The sequence below is a fragment of the Erinaceus europaeus genome, chromosome 14 (assembly GCF_950295315.1).
Source record: "Erinaceus europaeus chromosome 14, mEriEur2.1, whole genome shotgun sequence".
Taxonomy (NCBI): domain Eukaryota; kingdom Metazoa; phylum Chordata; class Mammalia; order Eulipotyphla; family Erinaceidae; genus Erinaceus; species Erinaceus europaeus.
In genome coordinates this window covers 31014214-31041978 of record NC_080175.1, presented here as the reverse complement: position 1 = coordinate 31041978, position 27765 = coordinate 31014214, and the positions used below count along the sequence as shown (strand labels likewise).

General features: G+C 39.5%; 1 protein-coding gene and 1 pseudogene across 2 annotated transcripts in view; both read right to left on the bottom strand.

Moving 5' to 3' along the window:
- The window catches only part of HPSE2 (heparanase 2 (inactive)), a 707067-nt gene that overhangs the window by 292585 nt on the left and 386717 nt on the right, over nucleotides 1–27765 (bottom strand). The window lies entirely within an intron of this gene.
- On the bottom strand, nucleotides 27325–27727 carry LOC103123619 (prefoldin subunit 4-like; annotated as a pseudogene).

Here is a 27765-nt window from a genome sequence, read left to right as displayed (position 1 = left end):
AGAGAAATAATATACAATGGAAATTCATCAGACAAAAGTCCAAAGAATCAATTTTGTAATCAAGGTGCTCTCCCATTGCCATATTTCTCTGGAAAATCGGATTCTGTATCTGTTCTGTAACCATATCATTTCTAGACTCTTTTTTTTAAATCTATACTAGTTCTGTGGAAGATAGCAAGTCAGAAATATAATTGTCTTCATTCAGATATAACAATGATTACTATTTCTGCTCTCTGATTTGGTCTGATTTTCAAAAACTGACTCAAATCACATAAATGGGTAACTTCAACACAGCTGCAGAAATACTAGCATCAGTAACACTAGAGGCAGAATGATATGGACAAGAATATTACTGTGAGGAGTGAAATGCCATTGAGAAAGTGAAATTCCATTTAGGGGCTGGCATTATCTAAGAATTTCTAACTATCCACACCTCCATTCTGATCCCTAGACTAAAGCCTACTAATGTATAAATTAAAGATGGCCTAGGATGTAAGGATTAGCAAGAGGAATGATTTTGTTTTCCAAGGTTGGATGTCTCCATAACTGAATTTTGACAAAAATTATGAAATGATTATTAAAAAAAAAACAGGAAATATCTTGTTCTAGTCTGACATCCAGTCATATTAAGAAGGATAACAGAAAAAATGAGATAGGAACCTATACCAAAGAAGTTGGTTAGCGCCATTCAGTTACTTTATTTTTTTGGGGGGGTCTTTCTGATTGGAGCCAATCTGCTGCTATGGAAAAGAACAAAATATTGCCTTTCATTGTGAGAGTTCCTTTCCTTCCTCTAGGGACTCCAAATCTGGGAGAATTTCTTTCCTTTGTTATCCACCTGCACATATGACGTATCTGAAATATTGTTGAGCCTTCTCTCCCAGGGCACATCACAGCTCTCTCTTCTAATAAGGCACATCTTTATTCTTAGTCTTTGGGGTTTGATTTCTTCTTCTGGACAACAGAGTGAAATCCAGAAAAGTGAATTCTGAGTATTGTTTCCAGGAGAGAGGACAAAACTTTCTCAAGGAACACAAAGTCTAGATAGTACAAGTGTCAGTAAGAATAGAGCAGTCTGAGCTTCCTTCTCATCTACAAAGAGGATTTTTTGTTATACAATTTACACAGATGTGATGTGAAATATTAGGGAAAAACTTGTGAGGAAATTATCTTGAATTACAGAAAACTTGGCACCCTCTATTTGGTCCAAAATCACTGAATTTTTCCATAGCTAAGTATATGTTAAACTATATGAAGTGCTACACAAAACAAAACATTGACATCTTTCTACGCTCTTGCTTTCCCTCCCTCCCTTCCCCACACCTATTTTATTTTTAATTTTTTTATGTTATTTATTTAAAATTTTTTATTTGTAAGTGACATGATATAATTTCCATTTTTCTAATATTTATTTCTAATTTTTTAAAATTTTTTATTTAAGAAAGGATTAGTGAACAAAAACATAAGGTAGGAGGGGTACAACTCCACACAATTCCCACCACCCAATCTCCATAACCCACCCCCTCCCATGATAGCTTTCCCATTCTCTAGCCCTCTGGGAGCATGGACCCAGGGTCGTTGAGGGTTGCAGAAGGTAGAAAGTCTGGCTTCTGTAATTGCTTCCCCGCTGAACATGGGCGTTGACTGGTTGGTACATACTCCCAGTCTGCCTCTCTCTTTCCCTAGTAGGGTGGGTCTCTGGGGAAGTGGAGCTCCAGGACATATTGGTGGGGTCTTCAGTCTAGGGAAGCCTGGCCGGCATCCTGATGACATCTGGAACCTGGTGACTGAAAAGAGAGTTAACATACAAAGCCAAACAAATTGTTGAGCAATCATGGACCCAAAGCTTGGAATAGTGGAGAGGAAGTGTTAGTGGGGTACTCACTGCAAACTCTAGTGTACTTCTGCTTTCAGGTATATATTTTGCAGTAGTTTACGGATACGTGTGAACATATGCTCTCTCTCACAGAAAATGGTGTATATCTAGGTTTTGGGACTTTGTTAGAAATGTAGTGATATAAATCACTAGTTAATTAATATGAGAGGGGGAAAATTAATTGTATGTCTCAAGTTTTTCAAAACACAAACTGAATCTTTTCAATATATAGGCTGTGTAATTGATATGCAGACTCTCTCAAAAGCCTAGACCAAGTAGATCAGAAGCAACCAATAGCACAGCTATATACAAGATGCTGGGTACTGTACAGCAAACCATAACAAAAGGACTTTTCAAAGTTAACCCAATTACCAAATAATGTGATGATAACATTAACTACTGATTGTCTTTTGGAATCCTAAGACAGCAGGAACCTCACATCTCCACTATAGAGCCTCTACTTCCCCCAGTCCTGGATCCATTGGATAGGGCCCACTTTCCCGCATGCCTCTCCCAATCCATATCAAATAATATTGCATCTGCCAATCCCAACCTAACCAACACAACGATTGCCACCTCAAAATGCTTCACTTCAGACTGTGTCCAGAGACTTCACGTGTGGAATGACAACCCTTCAACTTCATTCCTCGGGTGAGACCTTTCCTTTCATAGTATACTCTAATTCTATAACATTCTTATACAGTTATCTGTTGATGAGCATTTAGGATGTTTCTATATTTTGGCTCTTATGACTAATGGAGCTATGAACCTGGGGTAGGGGGCTGCATATATGTTCCTTTGAATTCATGCATTTGTGTCTTTTGGATAAATGCCTAGGAGTGGTATTGCTGAATCATGAACGGAACCATGAAGTCCATTTGTATTTTTTTTTAATGATTCTCCATACTTTTCTCCATAATGTCTGGACCCATTTGCATTCCTACCACAATGCAATAGAGTTTCTCTTTCTCCACATCCCCTCCAACACTTATCATTTCCTGTTTTGTAGATGAAGGTCATTCTAACAAGTGTGAAGCACAATCATAATGTGGTTTTGATTTGTATTCTAACACCTATCTTTATATAATGCTGCACTGGTAGAAGGCTGGTAAATAGCCCAAGTGTGTGTTCACTGATTTTTTTTTTTTACTCAACACCTGTGGTGAACAGGAAAATTATTTTTGTGGTTTTATTAGTTTTCTCAAAAACCATTTGTGCTGCTACAGATAAGAATAAAGAGCAAAAGAAATGTGCTCGCAACAAATCAAAGTATGACAGACTATCCCCATTTTAAAATAAGGAGTCTGAAGCATGGAGAATTTCAGTCTGTGCTGAAAGTCACACAGCTGGTAACAAAGACCTAATGCTCAGATGCAATGTTTTCTACACCTTGTTTGGAAAAGAGCTCAATTTGTTTATACAAAATTAATTTTTTATATCATTGGCATATCAAAAGTATTTCTATTTGCATGAACCATTTGGATAGGATTATAGCATCAGAGAAAATGTCATGAATCATTAATACCTTGCTCAAGAGCTATACTTGTATAGCATGTAAAAACAATTAAAAGGACTGGAAAATAACTCACCTGGTGGAATAGATATTTTACTATTTGTATTTCACCTGTGACACACCTCTGGGAAGTTTCACAGCACCATGAAAACTCAATTGATGGTACAGAAGTGTTGTGATATCTCTACATCTGTCTGTATCCTCCCCCTACCCATACCAAACCTATACCCGCAAGTCTAAAAACGCACAAAAGTAAAATAATCAGTTGGAAGTGGTGGAATCACACAGATACAGACTCTACTTTTGCAAGTAAATAAATGCAATTAAAATAATAACTAGAGAAGGTGGGTTCAGTGTTCTTAATAGCTGCATAGTATTCCACTGTGTATATATACCACAGCTTTCTCAGCCACTCATCTGTTGTTGGGCACCTGGGTTGTTCCACATTTTAGCTATTAAAAATTTTGCTGCTATTAACATAGGTGTACACACATCTTTTTGGTTGGGTGTTATGGAATCCTTGGGGTATATCCCTAGAAGAGGAATTACTGGGTCATATGGAAGGTGCATGTCTAGCCTTGTGAGAGTTCTCCAGACAGCTCTCCACAGAGGTTGGACCAGCTTATATTCACACCAGCAGTGCAGAAGGGTTCCTCTGTCCCCACAGCCTCTCCAGCATTTGTTGCTGCTGTCCTTTTTGATGTATGCCATTCTCACAGGGGTCAGGTGGTATCTCAGTGTTGTCTTCATTTGCATTTCTCTTATAATCAGTGACCCGGAGCTATTTTTCATGTGTTTGTTAGCCTTTGGGATCGCCTCTGTAGTGAATGTTCTATTCATATCCTCTGCCCATTTTTGGATGGGGTCATTTGCTTTTTTGGTGCTAAGTTTGCTGAGTTGTTTGTATATTTTGTTTATTAGTCTCTTGTCTGATGTATAGCATGTGAACAATGAACCTACCTTCTATGACCCATCTTGGATAGAGCTAGAAGGAATTATGTTAAGTGAGCTAAGTCAGAAGGATAAAGATGAGTATGGGATGATCCCACTCATAAACAGAAGTTGAGAAAGAAGAACAGAAAGGGAAACTAAAAGCAGGATTTGACTAAATCTGGAGTAGGGCACCAAAGTAAAAACCCTGGGGTGAGGGTGAAGGTGAATATTCAGCTTCTGGGGGTGGGAAGGATGGGACCACCCCCAGTATTTTGGTGGTGGTTATGGTGTTTATGTACACTCCTATTAATTCGTAGTCACATAAATAACTACTTAATTAATATGAGAGGGGAAAACTGATTGTATGTCTTGAACTTTTTAAAACACAGACTGAGTCTTTTTAATACATAGGCTGAGTCTTTGATATGTTCTCTCTCTCATAAGCCTAGACCAGGGAGAACAGAAGCAGAAGTATATACAAATAATGTCAAAGGACATAAATTATGGCACTGTTGTGTAAGATACAGCAAATCCTAACAAAGACACTTTTCAAAGTTAACCCAGTTACCAAATAATGGGATTATAGCAATAACTATCTATTGTCTTCTTAACCCTAAGACAGCAGGAACCTCCCACTTCCTTATTAGAGCCTATATCTCCTCCAGTCCTGGAACCTCTAGGGTGGGGCTCACTTTCTTGCATGCTTCTATCAATTCATACCAAATGATATTGCATCCGCTGATCCCAACCTAATCAACGCAACAAGTAACACCTCAGCATGCTTCATTTCAGACTGTGTCCAGAGACTTCAGGAATGGAATGTCAACCCTTCATCTTCATTACTCAGGTGAGACCTTTCCTTTCATAATATTCTCTAATTCCATTCCAGTCGATTCACTTCCTAACAAAGTCTCAAAAGCTAGATATGAACCAGATACCATGAGATAGAGCATATGTTCACATGTATCCATAAATTAGGGCAAAATGTATACCTGAAAGTAAAAGTATAAGATAGTCTTCTGTGAGTCAGTATAAAGTTCCTAAGGAAATAATATCTAATTAGACTTAGATACCATCCTCACCTTCCTATTACAGTTCTCTCACTCACTCCAAAGCTAACCTTATCATAGCAAGGACTGCAAAATCTGAGTAAGGGTAAGAGATGGACATACTTCAGTGATGACTCTTTAGTCACTATCAGGCCACCCCATCAGCTGGGGCCCTTTTCAGGGAGTCCTGAGATTCCCAAACAGACATGATGGGCCTAGACCTCAAATAAATCACCCTCTCCATTGGTATTGGTCATCCCTATCAGGAAAAACACAATAGACACCTTTGTAGACCCCCATAGGAACTTGCACTCAACTTGGATCAACAATGGTAGAGAATGTTCCATCATCTGAAGGGAGACAGGACAACATACTCTCTGTTACATCTGAAGAAGGTAAGTCCTGATAGTGGGGCAGCTTGGACATTCCTACTGATGACCACAGAGTTTGAGCTCAGATCTACAGGGATGCAGAGGTCACATAGGCTCCTAAGCTGAATATGGGGCCCAGATCACATCAAATCGATAGGGTTTATAAGTCAACAATATTTATGCACTTTCCCATATTAGGGAGCTACTCTCTTCCCTGATCTAGCTTTCTGGTCCTTTTCCAGTCATGACATCATCTCCCCAGACAATAACTAGGATCTACCTGCACATCAGATTTCAGGCTCAGGGGAAAACAAAACTAGTATAGCTACAGGCCCTTTTGAATAGAACTAAAATATGCCTACTAGCTATCTACAAAAATGGAGGACCCTTCAACTCTTTATGTGCACTAATCCAGGCTTTAAGTCCATAGTTGTTCAAGAATTTTTTTGGCTTTGTATGTTAACTCTCTTTTCAACCACCAGGTTCCAGATGCTAGCAGGATGCCAACCAGACTTCCCTGGACAGACAACCCCATCGATGTGTCCTGGCGCTCTGCTTATCCAGAGCCCCACCCTACTAGGGAAAGAGAGAGACAGGATGGGGTTATGGATTGACCTATCAACTCCCATGTTCAGCAGGGAAGCAATTTACAGAAGCCAGACCTTGAAGCTTCTGCATCCCACACTGACCTTGGGTCCATACTCCCAGAGGGTTAAAGAATAGGAAAGCGGGGGTCGGGCGGTGGCACAGTGGGTTAAGCGCATTTGGTGCAAAGTGCAGGGGACCGGTGTAAGGATCCCAGTTCGAGCCCCCGGCTCCCCACCTGCAGGGGAGTTGCTTCACAAGCAGTGGAGCAGGACTGCAGGTGTCTATCTTTCTCTCCCCCTCTCTTTCTTCCCCTCCTCTCTCCATTTCTCTCTGTCCTGTCCAACAATGAACAACATCAACAATGGCAATAATAATAACCACAATGAGGCTACAACAACAAGGGCAACATAAAGGGGGAAAAATGGCCTCCAGGAGTGGTGGATTCATGGTGCAGGCACCGAGCCCAGCAATAACCCTGGAGGGAAATACACACACACACACACACACACACACACACACACACACACACACAGAATAGGAAAGTTATCAGGGGAGGGGATGGGATATGGAGATCTAGTGGTGGGAATTGTGTGTAGTTGTACCCCTCTTATTCTATGGTTTTTTCAATGTTTACTTTTTATAAATAAAAGAAAGAAAGAAAGAAAGAAAGAGGAAAGGGAAAAATAACTAGAGCAAAGTAGAATATAGTAACACACAATACTAAAATAACTAATGCTAAAAGTGTCTGCAAATTAATAGTAAGAATCTTGCAGCCAATCTTCATGCTCATGCTAATTCTCCACATACTTCTGTAAGAGCAGTATCTATCATAATGACATATACTACTGGTTATTAAGTTTTAAGATGCTTAAGATTTACCTTAGTGAATCTTAATAAATTCTGATTCACAATCCTGGGGCAAGACCTGAGATTCTACATTTTTCTTTTTAATTTTTATTTATAAAAAGGAAACATTGACAAAAGCATAGGATAAGAGGGGTACAACTCCACACAATTCCCACCACCAGAACTCCACAGCACATCCCCTCCCATCATAGCTTTCCTATTCTTTAACCCCATGGGAGTAAGGACCCAGGGTCATTATGGGATGCAGAAGGTGGAAGGTCTGGCTCCTGTAATTGCTTCCCCACTGAAAATGGGCATTGACAGGTTGATCCATACTCCCAGCCTGGCTCTCTCTTTCCCTAGTGGGGTGGGGTTCTGGGGAATCAGAGCTCCAGGACACATTGGTGGGGTTGTCTGTCCAGGGAAGTCTGGTTGGCATCATGCTAGCATCTGGAACCTGGTGGCTGAAAAGACAGTTAACATATAAAGCCAAACAAATTGTTGACTAATCGTGAACCTAAAGGCTGGAGTAGTGCAGATGAAGAGATGGGGTCGGGAGTCCTCCCATTCTGTAGATAGCTAGTAGGCATATTTTAGTTCTATTCAAAAGGGCCTGTGGCTATACTAGTTTTGTTTTCCCCTGAGCCTGAAATCTGATGTGCAGGTGGATCCTAGTTATTGTCTGGGGAGATGATGTCATGACTGGGTCAGGGAAGAGAGTAGCTCCCTAATATGGGAAAGTGTATAAATATTATTGACTTATAAACCCTATCGATTTGATGTGATCTGGGCCCTGTATTCAGCTTAGGAGCCTATGTGACCTCTGCATCCCTGTAGATCTGAGCTCAAACTCTGTGGTCATCAATAAGAATGTTCCAAGCTGCCCCATTATCAGGACTTATCTTCTTCAGATGTAACAGAGAGTATGTTGTCCTGCCTCCCTTCAGATGATGGAACATTCTCTACCATTGTTGATCCAAGTTGAGTGCAAGTTACTATGGGGGTCCACAAAGGGCTCTGTTTTGTTGTTCCTGATATAGATGATATAAATGACTGGTAACAATGGAGAGAAAGAGAGAGTTATTTGAGGTCTAGGCCCATCATTTCTGTTTGGGAATCCCAGGACTCCCCGAAAAGGGCCCCAGCTGATGGGGTGGCCTGATATTGACTAAAAAGTCATTGTTCAAGTATGCCAGTCTCTTGCCCTTATTCAGCTTTTGCAGTCCTTGCTTTCAAAAGGTGTTGTTAAAATTCGGAGGCTCCAGCTGGGCGGGTTAGCTTCATGGGCGGGTAACAGAGATGCGGAGACAACGGCTGGGCAGGGAAGCTGTATTTCTTTATTCAGGAACAACGATTCATAAACTAAACCAAACTAATCACCAAACAGAACTCTGCTGTCTCTTTGCAGCGGCGCAAGCACTTTCTCTTACTCTGCAACTCTCCTACTCCCGAACTCTGGAACTCTGCAACTTTGGAACTCTGGTGGGGTTCCTAGGGGTGGGGCCAAGCAGGCCCGCGAAACTAATTGGACTGATCCAATTCTCTTGGCGGGGGAGAACTACCCAATGTAAAGCATACAACAATTCCCCCTTTTCTTTTTAACTAAATGACTACAGTATCAAGGGTGTGGGGTGAACAGAAACATATATCATACAGGCATTTTTATAAAAAGAAACTGGCACAAACATGGAGAAACATGTAAGCAAGTAACAAGAACCAGTGTGCTGCCAAGGGAAGGCCTGAGGGGGCCATTTTTTTGCCTCTGTGGGCAAAACTTTATCAGCTTAAGAAACATTTCTTGCCTCTGGGGGGCATACTTTCTTGCCTCTGGGTGGTGTACTTGCCTCGACGGCATTTGTATGGGGGCGGGGAACGGCCTAGAGTCCCAAAGGCAGCTGGCTGCAATTTACTTATTATGAAACAAAACTTGTTATTAGCATATTTCTAATAGAGAAGGAATTTGAGACTTTTACATATCAACAACGTCTTTTTAACCTTTTGTTACACCCATTCAAGATGGAGTCAGGAAAGGAAACCTCAGGCATGAGAATAATTAGCATAGCCATTGTGCGATCTACCATTTCTTATAGAGAAGGTAATGGAGAGTTTTACATATCAACAAGTCTATTTAACCTTTTGTTTAGACCAACTTAGTTAAAATATATTGATTGTTAACTAATTTTTACCTCAGACTTTAAATGTAAGTTAATTTTATCTTTATGAGAATTACGTTGAAAACCTTTTTTATTTAACTTTGTCTAGTAAGAATTTAGCCTTAAAGTACTGTTTACCAAACTTTAAACATACACATAAACATGGTCATTAATACACAAGGAGAGAAACCTTTGTTACGAAGACATGTCATTTTAAACACGAATTTAGATATGTACTGTCTTAGTTGTTGGGGGGGGTTCACCCTCCATAGGTGGCTTCTCGCGCAGCTTCACTTCTAGGAATTGCAGGTTGTGATCTCTGCACAAATCTCTGCGTACTCCAGCTTGTCTGCCTTCAGACCGGACCGGCAGCTGGAGATCTCGTGTGCCCAGTTTCGGCAGGGAGCCTGGGGGTCCGGGAGGTCCGGGATCGTTCTAGAATTCATAGCAAGAGGGTGGGCAGGCCGGTTTTGTAGAAGGCGTGGGCCTAGGTGCCCAGGGGTGGCGGCCATGATAGGCCGCCGCTGCCCTGCCCCATGGCCCTGCCATGTCTGCTGCCCTGCTCACAGTGGCCGAGCAGCATGGAGGGATCCCACGTCCAGTGCCCTGTGCCACGCGGTGGAGAGCCGGCTCCTGTGGGCTGGCCTGCGTGCTGGCATTGGGCTCCTGTGTGGTGGTATCGGGCTCCTGCGTGTTGGCATCGGGCTCCAGCGTGTTGGCATCGGGCTCCTGCGTGCTGGTGTTGGGCTCCTGCGGGCTGGCGTCAGCCTCCTGCGGGCTGTGGGGCTGCGGGGCTGTGAGCGCGGTGCGTGGGGTTGTCTGGGCGCAGCCGGCTGGCTGGCTATTTAACCAGGTGGAAACAGCAGCTCCACGCCTCGCCTCCCGCCCGCTGGCTATTCCCACTAGCTGTTTTGAGTTCACCCGAGCGAGTGAAAACCACAGAGTGGTCCAGAGATAAATGTTCCAGAAACAGCAAAACAGTCTCGTGAAGAAAGAGCAGAGGCCTTTGGAGATCTCTTCACAAGCAGAAGAGAAGGCCATAGTGCATAGGTAGCCAAATTGTCTTTACTTATCTGAGAGATGCGCAGGTCAGGTCCACGTGGGCGCCATTTGTTGTTAAAATTTTCAGAGGCTCTTGCTGGGCGGGCTTGCTTCACGGGCGGCTAACAGAGACGCGGAGACAACGGCTGGGTAGGGAAGCTGTAATTCTTTATTCAGGAACAACGATTCATAAACTAAACCAAACTAATCACCAAACAGAACTCTGTTGTCTCTTTGCGGCGGCACAAGCACTCTCCCTTACTCTGGAACTCTCCTACCGTCGAGGCAAGTAGCCCCCTAGAGGCAGGAAATGTTTTTTTAAGCTGATAAAGTTTTGCCCACAGAGGCAAAAAAAATGGCCCCCTCAGGCCTTCCCTTGGCAGCACACTGGTTCTTGTTACTTGCTTACATGTTTCTCCATGTTTGTGCCAGTTTCTTTTTATAAAAATGCCTGTACGATATAGGTTTCTGTTCACCTCACACCCTTGATACTGTAGTCATTTAGTTAAAAAGAAAAGGGGGAATTGTTGTATGCTTTACATTGGGTAGTTCTCCCCCGCCAAGAGAATTGGATCAGTCCAATTAGTTTCGCGGGCCTGCTTGGCCCCGCCCCGAAGGAACCCCGCGAGAGTTCCAGAGTTCAGAGGGTTCCTGAATTCGAGAGTCGGAGAGTTGCAGAGTTCCAGAGTTGGAGAGTTCCAGAGTTCGAGAGTTGGAGGGTGGCAGAGTTGAGAGTGCTGGCGCCGCCGCTGTGGGGAAAGAGGCAGCAGAGTTTCAGAGTGCCAGAGTTCCAGAGTTCGAGAGTAGGAGAGAGTGCTTGCGCCGCCGTAAAGAGACAGCAGAGTTCTGTTTGGTCATTAGTTTGGTTTAGTTTATGAATCGTTGTTCCTGAATAAGGAAATACAGCTTCCCTGCCCAGCCGTATGTCTCTGGTCGTCTCTGTTACCCGCCCGTGAAGCTAACCCGGCTGGAGCCTACGAATTTTAACAACAAAAAGGATAGCTTGGGTGTGAGTGAGGGAAGCATAATAGGAAATAGGTGAGGAGTGTATAGTAAGTAGTGTCTACGTAGATAATATTTCATTATGAACTTATTCAGCTTTTTCAGTCCTTGCTTTTCTAAGGCTAGCTTTGGAGTGAATGAGAAATATATAATAGTAAGTAGGTGAGGAGTGTTTCTAAATCTAATTAAAAATTACTTCCTTAGGAATTTTATACTGATTCACTGCAGACTATTGTGTACTTTTACTTTCAGGTATATATTTTGCCCTAATTTATGGATACATGTGAACATATGCCCTATCTCAAGGGACCAGGTCTATATCTAGGTTTTGAGACTTTATTAGGAAATGGAATGGAATTAGAGAATCCTATGTAAGGAAAGGTCTCTCCTGATTAATGAGTAATGAGACTGAAGGGTTGACATTCCATGCCTGATGTCTTTTGGACACAGTCTGAAGTGAAGCATGTATACTATACCACAGGGCTTTGTTGAAAGATAAAGATTCGGGACCGGATGGTGGCCCACCTGGTTGAGTGCACTTGTTGCTGTGCTCAAGGTTCGAGCCCCCAGTCCCCACCTGCAGAGTAAAAGCTTTGCAAGTGGTGAAGCAGGGCTGCAGTTGTCTCTCTTTCTCTTTCCCTCTCTATCTCCCCTACCCTCTTGATTTATGGCTGTCTCTATCCAATAAATAAAGATAAAAATTTTTAAAAAGAAAGATAAATATTCAGATACTCCTTAGATTGGAAAGAATATGAGTACTGATGTACTCATATTCACAGATCTGGCTCCACAGCTTATTAACCATGTGGCCTTGGATAAGTTGTTCAAACTTCTGAACCTGTTCTACTTGACAGAACAGCATCTACTTCCAAAAAATTTTATGAAAAGTCATGATGTGCATGAAGGAATAAGGGTACTGCCTGAATCACTGATGGCACTTAATAAAAATGAACCTGGTGACTATTTAAATATCTATGCATTTTCATCCCTTCAATTATAAAAGAAAGTTAATAAACCCTGATCTACCTATATATGAAGGCAACTGTTACTACACTTTAGTATAGAAAAATTCCCTCGAGGGGTCACTGTCTAAAAAATTTCAACATTTAGGTCACATTCTCACATATTCTTTTTCAGTAGGTGTAGGCCAGAGAATCAGGAGTCATGATGCAATTCATTTATTTATTTATTTACTTTTGCCACCAGGGTTATCGCTGGGTACCTATAGAACTCCACTATTCACATTTTATTTTGTTTTCTAGAATGAGAGACATGGAGGAGACACAGAGAGAAGGAGAGATACCACAGTACCACTCCACTTCCTACGAAGCTTCCCCACACACGGGCTCCTATTTAGTGGCTGAGGACTTGAACCTGGATCCTGGAGTATAGGGACTTGTGCACTCTACTAAGTAAGCCACTTCCTGGTCCCCTCACACTGCATTTTAAATATTTATTTTATTTATTTATTCCCTTTTTGTTGCCCTTGTTGTTTTATTGTTGTAGTTATTATTGTTGTTGTCATCATTGTTGGATAGGACAGAGAGAAATGGAGAGAGAAGGGGAAGACAGAGAGGAGGAGAGAAAGACAGACACCTGCAGACCTGCTTCACCGCCTGTGAAGAGACTCCCCTGCAGGTGGGGAGCCGGGGTTCGAACCGGGATCCTTATGCCGGTCCTTGTGCTTTGCACCACCTGCGCTTAACTCGCTGCGCTACAGCCCGACTCCCCCCTCACACTGCATTTTAAAGAGATTTCCCAAGTATTCTAAATCAGAAAGACCACAACTTTCACTAGCACCTATGAAGACAAATCACTCTTGGAAGAAAAAGAGGGGCAAAATATATAACTTAAAGCAAAAATGCACAATAGTTTGTAGTGAGTCAATAAATGAAGCAAGCAAGTAGAAAGACCTAAAAAGACACCTTAAAGTACCTAATGAAATAGTTTCTACTTGACCTACATACACTCCTCACCTACTTCCTATTACACTTCCTTCAATCACTTCAAAGCTAACTTTATCAAAGTAAGGACTACAGAAGCTGAATAGGGGCCAGAGGCTGGCATATATTAATGATGACTCTTTACCCACTACCAGGCCACCCCATCAGCTGGGGCTCTAGTTGAGGAGTCCTGGGATTCCCACACAAATACCAAGAGCCTAGACCTAGAATAGATCCCTCTCTCCATTGTAGCTGGTCATCTCCACCAGGAACCACATAATGGACCCCTTTGGGGGACCCCATAGGACCTTCTCCTCAATGTGGATCAACAATGATAGGGAATGTTCCATCCTCCAAAGGGGGGTTGGATAACATACTCCACCACCTGAAAAAGATGGTTCTTGAAATTGGTGCAACTCGGAATGTTCCTACTGATGACCACAGAATCCAAGTATGGACCTACACGGATGCAGAGGTTACATAGGCTCTTATGCTGAATATGGGTCCCAGATCAAATAGATAGGGTTGACAGTCAACAATATTTATACACTTTTCCCATATTTAGGAGCTACACACTTCCCTGATCCAGCTTTCTAGCCCTTATTCCAGCCATGACATCATCTCCCCAGACAAAAACCAGGGTCCATCTGCACATCAGATGTCAGGCTCAGGCAAAAACTAATAAAGTCATGGGCTCTTTGGAATATACCTAAAACAGACCTACTAGCTATTGCCAAAATGGAGACCCCAAATCTTCATCTGCAATATTCCAGCCTTTAGGTTCGTGATTAGCCAACAATTTGTTTGGCTTTATATGTTAATTCGTTTTTCAGCCACCAGGTTGCAGATGCTACCATGATGCCAGCTGGACTTCCCTGGGCAGATGACCCTACCAATGTGTCCTGGAGCTCTGCCCCCTCAGAGCTCTGCCCCAGTAGGGAAAGAGACAGACAGGGTGGGAGTATGGATTGACCTGTCAGTGCCTATGTTCAGCGGAGAAGCAATTACAGAAGCCAGACCTTCCACCTTCTGACCCCATAATGACCCTGGGTCCATAATCCCATGGGGTTAAAGAATAGGAAAGCTATCAGGGGAGGGGATGGGATACGGAGCTCTGGTGGTGGGAATTGTACCCCTCTTATCCTATAGTCTTGTCAGTGTTTCCACTTTATAAACAAATATATTAAAATAAAAAAATGAGAGGTTATAAAGAAATTAGGAGGAAAACAGAAAAGAAAGTGAATAATATTTTGCAAGATCATCTGTCTAATTTCTAAGCCCATAACCCAGGTCTCTGAATTCCTTCTCCAATGTTCTTTCTAATGCCCACTTGGGTGTTTTAACATAAGAAGTTTAGTAATGACAATAACTGATAGTTTCACCATGGGGAAAGAAAAAGGCTGTTACTTTAATTAGGAAAGAAGTTCTTGAGAGTGGAAGAAATGGGTAACATGGGGAGTAGGGCAGTAGCGCAACGGGTTAAGCGCATGTGGCACGAAGTGCAAGGACTGGCATAAGGATCCTCGTTCGAGTCCCGGCTCCCTACTTGCGAGGAGTCACTTCACCAGTAGTGAAGCAGGTCTGCAGGTGTCTATCTTTCCCTCCCCTCTCTGTCTTCCCCTCCTCTCTCCATTTCTCTCTGTCCTATCCAACAACAACGACATTAGTAAAAAACAACAACAATAAAACAAGGGCAACAAAAGGGAATAAATAAATAAATAAATATTTTTAAAAAACTATATATAAAAAAGAAATGGGTAACATGAAAGAGCGAAAGTTTTGAAGTAAGTCGTAAGTCCTGAATACAGTTCTTAGCTAGGAAGCATACCTCTGTAGTGCATAGCTCCTCCATGCTAATGAGCAGGGAACAATTGCTGGAGGGCTTTTTAAATTTAATTAAATTATTTATTTATTTATTTGAGACATAAAGGGAGGGGGGCTGGGTGGTAGCACACTGGGTTAAGCACACATAGTACAAAGTACAAGGACCCACATAAGGATACCAGATTGAACTCACCTGCAGGTGGGTCACTTCACAAGTGGTGAAGCAAGTCTGCAGGTGTTTTTCTGTCTCTTCCTCTCTCTATTTTCTCGTCCCCTCTCAATTTCTCTCTGTCCTACCCACCCCCCCAAATGGCAGAGAGACAGAAATAGAATGACAGTAAAAGAGACCCCCTTTAATGTGATAGAGGCCAGGTTTGTACTTAGGTTACACACAGGACAAAGCAGCACATTACCCAACTGAACTATTTCACCAACCCCTTTGTCTCTCTTCAATGGCATAAACATGATCAAACTCTTCTTAAAAAATAAGAGAATCAATTGTTCTCTTTTCCTGTAGTTCAGTCTAGTTATATAACTTTCACAGTTGAAGTAAAACAGAACAATTATTAGGAATAACATTGTGATAATTACATTGTGTACCAAATTGTCCCCAGCTGTGCACTCCAAATGAGAATCAGCTTACTGTAAACAGGCTTCTAGGCAGGAGAAAACCCTGCCTCACACTTATCATACTGAATATATATATATATATATATATATGATGGGCTTCATGGCTCCTGGTACACTGCTTTTTTCCCCCCATTCATATAGAGGTGGAGGGAGACACCAGAGCACCATAGCTCCTCCTAGCCTCATGGAACTCACTCCCATATGGTGTCAAGACTTGAACCTGGGTCATGTGCAAGGCAAGTAAGGCACCCAAGCCTACAAGCTATTCCGCTTATCCTAATATGCTATTGTAGCTAATCTTTGTGGTACTCATCTTCACTCAATTCTCTGTGTTCCTTAGAAGAATATCTTTTGTTATATACAAAGAAGCAATTAATAAAAAAAAAAAACACCTAAGAAATAGGCAATTTCATTAGTCTCATTTTACCTGTACTTGTGTTTGTTCTTTTGTTGTTGATTTTGTTTTTGTGGGGGTTTGATCCAAGGACATATGCACATATGATTTTTACCACACATGGGCAAGTTGTCTCAGGGAGAAGGAGAGGGAGAGGGAGAGGGAGAGGGAGAGGGAGAGGGAGAGGGAGAGGGAGAGGGAGAGGGAGAGGGAGAGGGACCTCGAGAACCAGAGTTGCCCCTGGTACTATGGCACATGTTGCTGGGATTAGAATTTGGGCTGTGGCAAGTCAGATGCCCTATATGGTGAGTTCTCTCTCCAGCCCAGGTTTAACTTTAGACATTCCTTTGTAGATTAAGAAAAATTTCTTATATTTTCCTAGTTCTTGTTCTTTTTCTAGCTCTAATATCAATTTATTGAGGAAATGTTGACTTACAGGATTTTTGTTTTCACATGGGTACTTTGCTACATTTTGTCAAGACAGATTCAGTACATTTCATCCTCAACCAAATCATCAAGACAGGTTTTAGAGAGATTAAATAATTCCTCTATTTGTTCAAGCCAGTGGTTAATTTAGCCTCACTGAACTTCAAGGTATGTGTTCCTTACCATTCTAACATCTGTTTTTCCTCATGCCTTGACTCATGATAGTAGAAATACTATTGTTCAAACATGGCTTCATGGAAGAAAGAACTCATGAACTAAAAAATGCCTAAGGTCCACACAAATCATAATGGGAACTGGTAAGTAGAAGTGCAGTGATGTTTCCATTAAGCACTTCATAGGATTATTGATAGAAAAGAGTTCTGGACATGAAAAGGTCATTAGCAGGTATGCATGCAGATTGAAGATGAGTGAACATACAGTACACATTATGTGGTCTGCCATTGTGGTGACCCCAGCAGGAGTTTGGGACTATCAGCATACAAATGACATCACCCCGAGGAGGTGCTTCAGAGAAGGGGATGTATAAAAGAAAGGGACTTGGAGCACATGACTCTCTTTGGCTGGCTGCTGCTGCTGCTGCTTCTGGTCAGAAGCTTCTTCTGGTCAGGTATCCGCCATGGCTGCTTTTCCTTGGAACTGAACACGTGTGACTCTGCTAGCCGCTAAACTTTTAGACCCCTGTACAGCCATGAGCAACCCTTACCAGAGCTTATAATTGTTTATCTTATGGGACTAAACTTTAATAACCATATTCAGACTTTATAGACCTAGCGTACGCTTAACCCTTGATGATAATTGCTTATTTTGCCTTTCACCTGTTTCACTCTAATAAACCGTGTACTGATTAAACCAGTTCCCAGCTCCCGCTGTGAATTCTTCTATGTGCGCCACAAGCAGCCCCAACCCCCACACCTCTTTTAAGTTAATTTAGTAGAAATACTATTGTTCAAACATGGCTTCATGGAAGAAAGAACTCATGAACTAAAAAATGCCTAAGGTCCACACAAGTCATAATGGGAACTGGTAAATAGAAGTGCAGTGATGTTTCCATTAAGCACTTCATAGGATTATTGATAGAAAAGAGTTCTGGACATGAAAAGGTCATTAGCAGGTATGCATGCAGATTGAAGATGAGTGAACATATAGTACACATTATGTGGTCTACCATGATGGAAAAAAACAAAATAATTAAAATATAAATAATAAACTTATGTTTACAAGTCATGGTAAATGCTATACAGAAGATTAAAGTGTGCTAGTTACATAGCTAGTTGCTCAAGAAAAGACCTTGATGGACAGGAAGTATCCAATCACACTATTAGCAGACAGAACACACCAGGTAGAAAAAAGAACACATGGGAAAGTTTCAGGTGCAGAGAAGCTTAACATGCACCATACAAGTGAGGTCTAAATGAAATAAGGAAAAGTGGAAGTAGTTAACAAGACAATGAAAATAACATTCAAGGCAGAACCATGTTGCACATGGTAAGGAGACTAAATTTTATTCGGAAAGCAATAAAAAACCTCTAAAGAGTTCTTAGTCATAAGATGTCATAAGAATTAAGTGTGTTATAGAATTTTTTGGCATCTAAAGTCAGAGAGATTTTTTTTTTCAGAGACAACTCATTTATTGGGGGATACAAACAAAATAGATATACACAAAGGTTTGAGAAAGCTTAAGGTAATCATTAATCCACACACAATACAGAGTTAAATCTTGACCTATCAAGTATTTGATAACAACTGGAAAGTTACTGTATAAGGTCTGGTCATGAGCTCACAATACATAGGTAGGCTTTTTTTTTTTTTTTTTTTTTTTTTAACCGGTGAATTACAAGCACCTCAGGGAAGGGGAGAAGGGGACAGTTGAGCAAAGCCAGGATATTTGTGGTGGGTTTCGGTTGGCCATACACAGTAATTCATGGCCTTTGTTCAAAGGGAAGTCAGATTTTATAGAAGAGTGAAAGCAAGTAGATTGGTAACAAGGCTATTGGCTTGGTCCAGTCTCTCTGATTTCTCAAGATTATAATCCTTTCGTTGGTGTGTGTGCTGCAGTGATAGTCCTTATTTAAACCAAGTCAGTGTGGTACAGACATGTGAGAGGAACAATAGTCCTCCAAGATGGACTCTGAAAATAAGACAGTGTATGCTAATTTATGCACGCTAATTATGCATGCTAATTTTCCTTCTTGGAGATTCAGAATGTGAACTACTGTATTAAAAATTTCTGTGAAACTTTTTAGTAAATTGGTATATACCAGTATCAAACTTACTTGACCATGGAACCTTTTACTTCCTACCCCTAACATGTACATACAATGTTAACATCCTGCAGAACTGACATTCTCTAGGGCACATTTAAGGAAATGCTACTATGAGTGATTATAACCAAGAGTTAGCTCCATGTGTTTGGTTTACTGGGTCTCTTCTTGACCTCTCTATTCATCATTCTAATGGTCTAGCTATTTTTCCTGACTCCTCATAGATTATATGATGATACAAGCTTTCCTATGTCTTATTTCTTCTCCCTATTTCTATCATTTATTTCTTGTCATCTATTCATTACATTTACATTATGAAGACTGATAAAACTTTCAAGTTTTTTATAGCCATATTTTGTTCTTTATTTTTTAATCTCCTTGGGGATAGTTTTTAGGAACTCTGTAGCAATACTCTACACAGTGAAACTTTATTTCAAATAATTTAAAACTCTAACTATGGAAGATCTCTTTGATTTCATATTTCTATTATCTTATTGAACTCCAACAGCTTTTTTCAGATTTACTTTAATATCATATGATACAAACATTGAGGTACAACTCATTGTTTTTGTTATATTTACATAGTTTTGAAACTATAATTACATACCTTTATTTTTATTTAGTGCTACTTCATTAAGTAGTAATTTTATAGTGATTTTAAAGATTATAAGACAATAGAGGTATACCACATCCACCACCAAAGTTCTGAACTTCCAGTGATAACCCCTTGAACCTCATTGAGGATAGATTAATCTACTAAAAGTATATACAATAGCTGATATTTGTAATTTATGCAAATTTTATTTTTTAGATAAAACAAAACTACTGTGAGATCTATTTTAGATATATCCCAAGGAGACCGTAACTTTACTAGTTTTTTCCTGAGCCTGACATCTAATATGTAGGTGGACCCAAGTTATTGTCTACAGTACACCTAAAATACACCTACTAGCTTTTTCCAAAATGGAGACCCCAAATCTTCATTTGCAGTATTCTTGACTTTAGGTTCATGATTAGTCAACAATTTGTTCTGCTTTATATATTAACTCTTTTTCAACCACCAGGATCCAGATGCTACCATGATGCCAACTGGACTTCCCAAGACAGACACCCCAACAATGTGACCTGGAGCCCCGCTTCCCCAGAGGCTGCCTCACTAGGGAAAGAGAGAGACAGGCTGGGAATATGGATCAACCTGTCAACACCCATGTTCAATGGGGAAGCAATTACAGAAGCCAGATCTTCCACCTTCTGCACCCCATAATGACCCTGGGTCCATACTCCCAGAGGGATAAAGAATAGGAACACTTTCAAGGGAGGGGATGGGATACAGAGTTCTGGTGGTAGGAATTGTGTGGAACTGTATCCCTCTTATTCTATGGTCTTGTTAATATTTCCATTTTATAAATAAAATATTAAAAAAAAGAAAGAACCTAGGGCAAGAAAGATAGCATAATGATTGTAAATGACTTTCATGCCAGAGGCTCTTAAGTCCCAGGTTCAATTCCTGGAACCAGCATAATCAAAAACTGTGCAGTTCTCTCTATCTCTTTCTCTCTCCCCTGTTTTTATATTCTATTTATTATTATAAAATAAATAAAATGTTAAAAAATAAACTGAAAAAATCACTATGAGAAAGACTGCATCATAGAGGTAGCTTTGAACTTAACTTTAAGTTTTTTCTTAGAGGATGAAGGATAACGTATTAAGTATCAGCTATAAACTTAGTGACAACTAATTATCTTTCTGATGCTGGTAATAGGTAAGATGAAAAATGGTGACTACTTGCCAGTTTATATTTAATAGTTACTATAGTTCCTCTAAAGTCATAGAGACAGGTTGAAATTTTTTTTTTTTTTGCAAGGCCATGTGTTTCAGTTCTCTATATATTCCACATATGAGTTAAATCATCTGGTAGTTTTCTTTCACTTACTTACTTACTTCCTGCACTAAGCATAATTAAATTTAATTACATCCATTTGGTCCCAAAGGACACAATAACATCTTTTTAAATTTCCCATTATGCTGTCCCCAGCCCTTTCTTCACTTTTTCTAAATCTTGTTTCTTTCTGCTTTTCCATTCAATTCATTTTGTAATTTTCCATATTTCAAATATTCTGTCCTCTTTGGGATTGTTTGTTATCCTTTCCTGGTTAGACTGACCTTCATGCAAACTCCTCTTCAGAAACAGTAACTATGGAGTTAATTTTAAATCTGTTCAGGCCCTTTAGTGAATAACTCCTTTTATTCCTAAGCTCATTTATGTACTTTAGATATGTCTTCTCCATGCTCATTTAATATGCTTTAAAGATTTTTTGATTAAGTACCATTATAATGGTTCTTCTAAATTATTTTCCTGTTAAATACTTCCATTCTTTATCTCTTAGAAACTCCTTTAAAAATTCCATTTTATTTTTTAATGGGTTTCCAATAAATTTTATTTATTCTAATTAATTAATTAGGGACCAGGTAATGGTGTATTCAGTAGGGTGCACATGTTCCCATGTGTTAGGACAGGGTTCAAGACCCCAGGTCCCACCTCCAAGTATAGAGGAAAGCTGCAGGTGTGTCTCCTTCCCCCTCTTTCTCCCTCTCTCTTTCCTGTCTGTCTCACATTCTATCAAAAAAGCTAAAAATAAAAATGGCCACCAAGAGCATTGAATCATTATGCATACATTGAGACACTGAGCTCCAGCAATAACCCTATTGGCAAAAACAAAGTATAAAAATTATATTTATTTATTTTCCTCCATTTTATTAGTGATATAACAGTGTTTTTTTAAAGGAGGACTTCTGGAGGCATAGCTATGGAGTAAAAGCTGCCATAATCTTGCAATCCACCATCAACTAGGAAATCAATAACAATCACCTAAAAACTCAAAGAAACTACAACCAAGATCTCTTCAAAAAATCACCTAGCCACAGGTGGATACATACTTGTTTGGCTTGTGAACAGAAAGGGGGTTAAAGAGCAATTCCTGGAACAGCTGGCAACAGACTGGGAGTTTGGCAGCTGAGACATACCTTTTTGGGTCTGAGTTAAAGAAAGGACAATTAAAGAAAAAAGAAAAAGAAAAAAAAATCACCTAAGCCACAGGGTAGTACAGGCACATGTGGTTTGAGGAATGAAATGGTGTGCATGAGTGATTCCTAAGACTAACAATCTATGCTCAGAGGTGGGAGGCTCCAAATTAGACTCGAGGCTCAGACATCACTTTCTGGATTCACATTTTAGCAACAAAAAGATTGTTAAAAATAATTTTAAAAATTACCTAAAAACTCAATTTAGAACTGTGACTTCTTGAGTCTCCATTGCTGTTGTCCCACAGAACAGCAGCAGGGAGACCTTAAATTGACATCAAAGTCACAAAATCAGCCCTATGACTCAGATTAACTCCCCTCCACCCATGGAGTTTAGCTCAACAAAGAAATCCACACTAAATGAGGAAATTGAGAAATATAGTCAGCAATGACAGAAACCCCAAATTACCAGACAGAAACAGATCTAGAATAAATGACAGAGATGGAGTTCAGAAAACTCATTATGAAATCAATTCAATAAATAAGCAATCATTTTACAAAAGAATTACAAAATATAGGGAAAAAACCTTCAAAATAGAACTTCAGGGCTTAAAGAACATTAAATTCAGTTTAGGATGAGGTAAGAGGCTTCAGAAGTAGACTTAATCCAGTGGAGGAAAGAATATCAACAGTAGAAGAAACAACCACCACACTCTGTGAATTTAAAACTCTTAGAGAAGAAAGGATTAGGAAAAAAGAAGCACTTCTCAACAAAATATCAGACTCCATCAGAAAGATGTACATCCGCGTTATTGAGATCCCTGAGGAAGAAGACAAAGTAGAGCAGAGAACATATTCAAAGAAATGTTTAAAATACAGATATCTAAGAATGTGAATACATGCCTAAAATTTTTAATCCAAAATGACACACATAAAGACAGATTACTGTAAAATTATCCAAAACCAGGGGCAAGAAAAAAAATACTTCAGATGATAGTGAAAGCAAGAAAGTCACATATAAAGACAGAACTATCAGGCTTTCATAAGATTTCACATCACAAACCCTATAGGTAAGGAGAGTGTAGAATGGCATATTCAAAATATTGAAAAATAAAAGAGTTCCCACCACAAAATCTGTGTCCTGCTAAATTATCCTTTAAATATAAAGGAGAAATAAAGATCTATTCCAACATTCAAAAACTGAAGGAATTTGCCACTACTAACTGTGCCTTGCAAGAAATTCTGAGAGGAGTCCAACATGAAAAGAAGAGGCAGAGGCAGAGCCAAGAATGGCAACTTGGAGGCAGCTGTTGGTGTGAGCTCCCACAACAGTGGCTGGATAGTGTAGGATATTGGATTGTCAGCAGTATGGAGAATAAGGGGTCTTAAGTGTGACACCAAGGAGGTGACTATACCTCAATCTTGGGTTAGAAAATGTAGGAAAAAGAAATGAACTCTTCTGATTATTTCTGAAGCACACCTCTTCACCCCCCACCCCATAACCAGACCCCAGGGGCTGGAGAGCTGCTAGTAGGCTCCCCGCTTAGCTTTTTTCTTTACCAAGATTCCTGGCTCATTCCAATTCTTTCCCTATTTGATTTCTTTCTCTCTCTTTTTTTTCTAAGTGGAAGCAGCTCTAGTTGAGTGACAAAATATCTGACCAATCAGAGCATCACCCCTGCCTGGGAAAGACTACCTGGAGGATTTTTTTTTTTTTTTAACAATTGCCTGTCTTTGCTCAGGCTGCCTGAGCTAATCCTGAGCCTGCCATGCTGCAGACTTACTGTCAGGGCTTTTTACTCTATCCTATTTTATTATTACTAATATATATATATATATATATATATATATATATATATATATATATATATGTCTCTTTACTCTTTACCCCCTCCTTCTTCAGTTTGACCAAAATTAACTGTTACTGTTTTTTCCATTGCTAGGTGACTGTCCTATCCATTGTGAGAGGAACTTGTCTTCCATCCACTCTCCCCTTTTTTTCCTCCTCCTAGCTAATTAAAAAAAAAAAAAAACCTTTCACTGCTTTTTTTCCCCTTGTTCTTGTCTTCTTTCTTCCCTCCTCCTTATTCTGCTTTCTGAATTCACTGATACTAATTTATGAATTATTTAGGCAAAAAAATCTGTCTCAGAGTGGACTCTCTGTGTGTGTCTCTCTTCTCTACTTCCCTTTCTCCTCTTGCTATCCCTATAATTTACAGTGGAAAACAGATTTTCATAATTGTCTATTCTTGCCTTTCCTTTGTTCCTTTCTCTTTCTCATTCATTTGTATTTGGTTGCTATTATTTCTTGGACTGGACATGTTGTTTTGCTATTGGTTGAAATGCATCAATTGTTGCTTCAGTTACTATTGTTGTACTTCTGAGGTTGGTGACTGCATTTGTCATAAAGATATTTAGCACAGTGTGGCTTGTCCTCAAAACACAACAGCTGCAGAATGACAGAACAGAAAAAAAATCAATTAAAAAAATGGTTAAATCAAGAGCAAATAAAACTGTGATCATAATGAATCAAGACAGGATCCCAGAAGAAACCCCAAATCAGTCAGAAGTATGCAAGCAATAGTAAACCTAATAATCACAGAAATGAAGACAACTATGGAGAAAAGGGTTATCAGAATTAGGGAAACAACAGATGAGACCCTCAAGGAAAATATGAGCTACCTTGAGGTAATTAGAGAACTGAAAGCTGAACTAAAAGGTCAATTAGCAGAACAAGCTAATACTATAACTGAACTGAAGAAAGAAGCTAAGGGAAGGGAAAGTAGACTAACAGAAGCATAAAACAGAATTAGTCAGACAGAGGATGAGCTAGAGAAAACTAAGAAAGAGGTAAAGGAGCTCAAAAAGAGATTGAGAGACACTGAAAACAACAACAGAGACATATGGGATGATCTCAAAAGAAGTAACATTCCTATCATTGGCCTACCAGAGGAAGAAAGAAAGAAAGGGGAAGTAAACATTATAGAGGAAATAATAAAAGAAAACTTCCCAGACCTAAACAACAGAAAGGATATTAAGATTCAAGAGGTCCAGAAAGTCCCAAACAGTATCAATTCAGACCTGAAGACACCAAGACACATCATAGTTATAATTAAAAGAAGTAAGGATAAAGAAAGGATCCTAAAGGCTGCAAGAGGAAAAAAAAGTGACATATAGAGGAAAACCCATAAGACTATAAACAGACTTCTCCTCTCAAACTCTAAAAGCCAGAAGAGAATGGCACGGTATCTATCGAGCCCTGAATGAGAAAGGGTTTCAACCAAGGATACTATATCCTGCTGGACTTTCATCCAAACTAGATGGAGTCATCAAAACTTTCTCAGACAAACAATCGTTAAAGGAGGCAACCATCATCAAACCAGTGTGAAAGAGGTTCTAAAAGACCTCTTATAAAGAAGAACATCACCATAATACCTAGCATATATCAGAGCAAATAAAAAAATTGTTGAATAATGGCACTACAATACATTAAATCCATAATATCAATAAATGTCAATGGCTAAAACTCACCATTAAAAGGCACAGAGTGGGAGGATGGATCAGAAAACACAACACAACCATATGCTTCTTGCAAGAATCCATGTGACTCAACAAGACAAACACAGACTTAAAGTGAAAGGATGGAAAACAACCATACAGGCTAATGGACCACAAAAAAAGGCAGGAACAACCATTCTCACCTCTGACACAATAGACTTAAAGTTAAATAAAGTAATCTTGTAATAACCTATTAATAACAAAAAGTTTTTAAAAGTTTTACAGAATTATAAGATTTCAAGGGTATAATTATATATATAGATAAATATACCCACACTTAGTTTTATTATTTATGATACCTTCACCAAAACTGTGTCCTCTCCCCTGATAACCACTATGATTCTTACCAAGTCCAAGATACAGTTCACATTTCCTTCTGCTGAATTTTTCTGCTTAAGCATATGGTTCAACTTCTTTTACTTTCCTGTGGGTGGTACTATGTTATAATTCTGAAGTTAGCCTTTTTTATATGGTCTGATAAGAGTAGGGGAGTACTGGGTAGAAGCAAAGCGGTGATAGATTTCAGCATTGTTAAACATGCACATTTAGATTGGAGGATTCCATGTTGCCTCAAAACTTCTCAACCTCTACAAACCCTATCTATGTCACATGTCCTTGCCACTGTATTGTGTGAATTCTCAGACAAATTTAATTCTCTGATCAAAGGCGAGAAGGAACTCAGTTGGTCCCACTGGCACTGTCCTCAAACACCAGGGTTTTCTTTTCTCTTTTGATGTTCTTCTCCCTTCCAGCTGTATTGTTATCACTTGTTTTTCACTGAAAGGTCACTAATATTAGAAATAACACTATTTTCAAACTATCCCCCTCCCCTACCTGGGCATGACTGTTAACAAATGTAACTGGTATCCCATGCTGTGAAAACTTGTCTGATGTTAATATTTCTTTTACTGTTTACCAAAATCACCAAAGTTGGAGATACACAGATGTCTTTGTTAAGCAAACCAGATAGTGAACTACTGACGTTTTCCTATGATTTTTTGGCAACAATAAATTTTTCAGGAAAGAACACTGCTTTCTGGTCTCAGTGCTATCATGGTTCTTGATAATTATTTGGGAGAGAACATTGTTGCTAGCTCTATGCCACCATAGTTAGTAGAAGAATTGGGTTTACCCAATTGGTTCTACCAAGTATATTCCCATCTTCAAAGAACCAGCTCTTCGTTCCATCTATCTTTTTCATCAACTTTTTATCTCTCTCTTTTTTTTTTTAATTTACTTATTTTTGATAGAGGGAGAGAGAGAAGTAGAGAGAGAGAGAGACAGAGAGAGAGAGATATATAAACACTACTTAGTTCTCTCACATGAGAGAGAGAGAGAGAGAGAGAGAGAGAGAGATGAACACTACTTAGTTCTCTCACATGATGGTGCCAAGGATTGAATCTGGGACTTCTTTGGTCTCAGGCATGCAAATCTTATGCTTTAATACTAAATGACCTTCCCAGTCCCAATAATTTTTATTTCTATTTCACATATTCCTGCTCTAGTTGTATAATTTTCTTCCTTCTACTGACCTTTAGTTTTATCTGTTCATTTTCTAATTTCCTTAGATGTAAGGTTAAATTGCTTGAGATTTGTAATCCTTATTGTGAGTCTGTATGAACTTCACTGTTACGTTGCTGTTGTGACTTCACTGATTTCAATAACAGGAAATAGAGCTTCCAAACTAGATACAACTGTTATATAAAATGCACAACTGAATATTATCTTCTTTGAAAAATATAAAATAAATAAAACATGCAAATATAGAAAAGTTTTCCCACTAAATAATTTTTTAAAAGGAAGTTTACTTTCAATATCACTTGAAAGATGAAAATTACCTTCCAAAACAACATTCAAGTTTATTAAACAAAATTTTAAATTATTGTAAAACATTTATTTTTTGTATCAAGGTTTATTCTGTTCCCAAATTTTGTATATATCTGATTTTTAAAATCTGATAAAACCCAGTGAAATGATTCCACTCTAGATTCTAAGTAGTCCATTTCTCCTTGCAGAATTTTCTTTGCTTCTTCTAACATTTACTGTGCTTCTTCTTTAGCATGACTGATAAAAACATCACCAACTTGTTAAAGGTATCATTAAGCAGTCATCACATGCAAGCATGATATCCTCACAAGTATCTTCTAAATTTTGGAATTTTTGTTTTTGTATATTTCATCCTTAGCTCTCTGATTCTACTATCCCCTACAAATTTCTCTTTTGTTGGTCTTCAAAAGCAACACTAACATCTTCTGCAGCCACCTTCTTCATAGTGGTGGCTATTTTGGGACTGTACAACAGTTGGAGGTAGGATA